Below are 4,384 nucleotides of genomic sequence, written 5' to 3' on the forward strand. Positions count from 1 at the left end.
CCAAAAAGGGGGAGTGGGTGGTTAGGGCAGCAGTGGGGGGAGGGTATAGGGGAATTTGGGGATAGCATTTAAAATGTAAATGAAGTAAATACCTAATAAAGATTGGGAAAAAAAGAGAAAAAAAAAAAAGAAGTGTTCAACATCCTGTCATCAGGGAAATGCAAATCAAAACAACTCTAAGATTCTACCTCACACCAGTCAGAATGGCTAAGATCAAAAACTCAGGTGACAGCAGATGCTGGTGAGAATGTGGAGAAAGAGGAACTCTCCTCCATTGTTGGTGGGATTACAAGCTGATACATCCACTCTGGAAATCAGTCTGGTGGCTCCTCTAAAAATTGGACATAGTGCTACCTGATAACCCAGCTATACCACTGGTAGGCATATACTCAAGATACGTTCCAACATATAACAAGCACACATGCTCCACTATGTTCATAGCAGCCTTATTTATAATAGCCAGAAGTTGAAAAGAACCCAGATGTCCCTCAACAGAGGAANNGATGCAGAAAATATGGTACATTTACACAATGGAGTTCTACTCACCTATCAAGAACAACGAATTTATGAAATTTTTAAGCATCTAGCATATCATCCTGAGTGAGATAACCCAGTCACAAAAGAACTCACATAATATGTACTCATTGATAAGTGGATATTAGCCCAGAAGCTCAGAATACCCAAGGTACAATTCACAGACCACATGAAGCTCAAGAAGAAGGAAGACCACACTGTGGATGCTTCAGTCCATCTTAGAAGGGGAACAAAATTCTCAAAGAAGGAAATATTGAGACAAAGTGTGGAGCAGAGACTGAAGGAGAGGCCATCCAGATATGCTCCACCTGGGGAATCTATCCCTGATACAGACACCGAACCCAGACACTATTGCTGATGCCCACAAGTTCTTGTTGACAGGCACCTGATATAACTGTCTCTTGAAAGGCTCTGCCAGAGCCTGAAAAATACAGAGGTGGATTCTCACAGGAAACCATTGGACTGAGCACAGGGTCCCAAATGTAGGAGTTAAAGAAAGGAGTGAAGGAGCGGAAGGTGTTTGCCACCCACAGGAAGAACAACAATATCAACCAACCAGATCCCCCCAGAGCTCCCAGGGACTAAACCACCAACCAAAGAGTACACATGGAGGGACCCATGGCTTCACCTGCATATGTAGCAAAGGATGGGAGGAGAGCCCTTGGTCCTGTGAAGGCTCGATTCCCCAGTGTATTGTAATACCAGGGGGTGAGATGGGAGTGGGTGGGTGGGATAGGGAGAAAGAGGACGGGATAAGGGGGTTCCAGAGTAGAAACCGGGGAGGGAGATAATGTATTTACTTGAAATGTAAATAAATAAAATATCCAATAGAAAGGAGTATAATGTGTTATGTTTTGTCTGAAATAACCAGATAAATTAAGGTACATGCTTTCCCACTAACATCTATTCCTTTATTACTTTCAGATAGTCTAATCGACCCACTACAGAGGGACATTTAAAATGCCCAGAGTACCCTGTAGGTGCTGCAGGGGTGGTCACTGTGTCACTTGTGCGTCAGTAGATGACAGGGAGGAGAAAGGCTATGGCTATGTTCAGTGTTCTGACCTGTGAACATCTGAATGATCAGTATCCTGGAAAAAGCAAGCCTGAGATAACCACCACGTTGGTACCAGGCAGGCCTCGACAGGCTCCCAAAAATGGACAGCAAGCCAGAAACTAGAAGAAGCCTCCTGAGACTGCAGGGCCCGTAGGCTTGAGTGAGTCCAAGACAGACAGTGGGCCCAGGCTAGGCGTAAGCCTGAGAGAACCACCAGTCCAGCTCTGTACACGCCTGGAGGGACAGACCATTCCTGAGATGACCCCTACCTGGCAAACATAATGCACGGGCAGGGCATAGCACTCCAGAGACCACTCCTGAGGTGATCTCGGACACTCAGAGACTGCAGGCACCTCTAAGAAGAGCAAATAAATGAAAGAGATATAAAAGAGAAAGAAAAACAGAAGGGTGTGGGCTCAATGAAGAGAGGCAAAACTGGATGTTCCAGGGTAGTGAGGAACAGCATGTGTTGCTACCAGGGAGTCACATCTGACTGGATCTGTGGCCCTGAAGCAGCAAGGGTCTGTTACTACCAAAGGCTAGGCAGATATCCCAACTTCTGTGTTGCTGTCTGGGGACATGCTGGTATCTGAGGGCTGTGCAGAACTGGATTCCTTTTCTTACCGGGTCATTATGGGAGAACTAGTTCTAGAGGCTTGAGAACAGGAGAGAGCTGAGGGCCTGCACAAAGCAGGGGTTGTGGATACAAACCTGGGAGAGGTGGCCCTGCCACTCTTCTTCCAGACAGTGGAGTGGATGACAAAAGACATCCTCTCCCACCCTACCCTCTGCCCCCCCCCCCGGACTCTCACCATTTGCAACAAGTGCAAGACCTGGCCCTGGGGTTAGAAGAGCAAGAAAACTATCCTTGCCCCTTACCAGCTGCAGTACTTGGGAGAGTGGACTCTACACTTTACCTGGGCAGCACAGTAGAGCTGACCTTGGTGACAGGGGCACAGGCAAGGCAGTCCTGGGAACCTGAGCATGAGACAGCATGTCCCACTACTTGTCTACCTGTGTAGAGACTTGGGTGAGGGAGAAATACCCCCTTGACCTTTGCCACCTACAGCAGGCAGGGGAGCTGACCTTGAGGTCATTAGAGCAGGAGAGCTGTCCCTGCCCTTCACCTGCTGCAGAAGTTAAGAGAACAAGTGGGCTCTGCATGGCGCTTGGGCAGCATGGTAGAGCTTGCTGTGGATGTGGGGCTTACATAGGAGTTGGCCCCAGGGGAATGAGTGTGGGAAATCCAGCCCTGCCTTCTGTCTGATGTGCAGTAGCATAGCATGGAGGAGGGCAAGTTGTCTTCCTCCCTTCCCTCATTCCTCGCCACCTATGGCAGGCGGGAGAATTGGCTCCAGGATCAGGAGAGTGGAAAAACTGGTCATGTCCCTCACCTGCTGCACCTCACCTGGGCAGCAGCATAGAGTTGGCACTGGTTGTGAAGGTTGCTGGTGAGCTGGCCCCTAGGATGTGAGTGGGAAAACCTCCTTGTAGACCAGCTCACATACCTCTAGGGCCCAGATCAATGGCTTTCAGTTGGCATGCCTTAACATCTATCCTCCCAGTGAACTGCTGGAGTGCATGAAGGGGCCAGTCCTACAGATCCAAAATCACAGGAGGTCCATGACACAGGGAAACAACAGGATATATAAGAGGATCCAGTACTGAGAGAAGCCAGAGGCCTGTTACCAGACCAAGATATTGCCATGAACCTTTGCAAGCAAAGAAGTGTGGACAAAGGATACTGCATGGTACACTGTGACCCACTATAGCTTCCACAATAAGATTTGGTTTTCTCTGATGGGCTTTGGGGGAGGTAGCAAGGGTGGAGGGCAGGTATGAGGGGAGGCCGAGATAAGTGGGATTGGGATGAATGGTGTAAAATCCACAAAGAACTAATAAAAAGTTTTAAAACAGAACAAGAATAGTTGGTAGTCGGAAAGACTAGTTGAACTGAACAGAGTATCAGAGCTATGGAAAAGAAGAGAGGAGAGGGCCTAAGGTTCATATTATATTAACATGTATCATATACTTCATATAATGTCCATATACAAATAAAATGACAAAATTAAATAACAAGTATGAAACACTTTTTCAGAATATATATCAGGTAGAGCTTTTTTTAAAACAATTTTTATTAGATATTTTCTTCATTTACATTTCAAATGTTATCCTGAAAGTCCTTTATACTCCCCCCCCACCCTGCTCACCAACCTACCCACTTCCACTTCCTGGACCCGGCATTCCCCTGTACTAGGGAATATAATCTTTACAAGATCAAGGGTCTCTCCTCCCAATGATGGCCAACTACGGCATCTTCTGCTACATATACAGCTAGAGACACGAGCTCTGGGGGTACTGGTTAGTTCATATTACTGTTCCTCCTATAGGGTTACAGACCCCTTCAGCTCCTTGGGTACTTTCTGTAGCTCCTCCATTGTGCCATCCAATAGATGACTGTGAGCATCCACTTCTATATTTGCCAGGCACTGGCATAGCATCACAAGAGACAGCTATATCAGGGTCCTGTCAGCAAAATCTTGCTGACATATGCAATCGTTTCTGCTTTGGTGCTGAATATACGATGGATCCCCAGGTGGGGCAGTCTCTGGATGGTCCTTCCTTCCATCTCAGCTCCAAACTTTGTCTCTGTAACTCCTTCCATGGGTATTTTGTTCTCCATTCTAAGGAGGAACGAAGTATCCACACTTTGGTCTTCCTTCTTCTTGAGTTTCATGTGTTTTTCAAATTGTATCTTGGGTATTCTAAGTTTCTGGGCTAATATCCACTTGT

General features: G+C 46.9%; 1 protein-coding gene and 1 non-coding gene across 2 annotated transcripts in view; both read left to right on the forward strand.

The window, feature by feature from the left end:
- The window catches only part of LOC110326749 (RNA-binding protein 39-like), a 110,423-nt gene that overhangs the window by 87,034 nt on the left and 19,005 nt on the right, over positions 1 to 4,384 (forward strand).
- LOC115064728 lies at positions 1,503 to 1,633 on the forward strand. Its single transcript, XR_003844560.1, has one exon. It is a non-coding gene; the product is annotated as a small nucleolar RNA SNORA17 (small nucleolar RNA).

Source organism: Mus pahari, chromosome 9 (genome assembly GCF_900095145.1).
Source record: "Mus pahari chromosome 9, PAHARI_EIJ_v1.1, whole genome shotgun sequence".
Taxonomy (NCBI): Eukaryota; Metazoa; Chordata; class Mammalia; order Rodentia; family Muridae; genus Mus; species Mus pahari.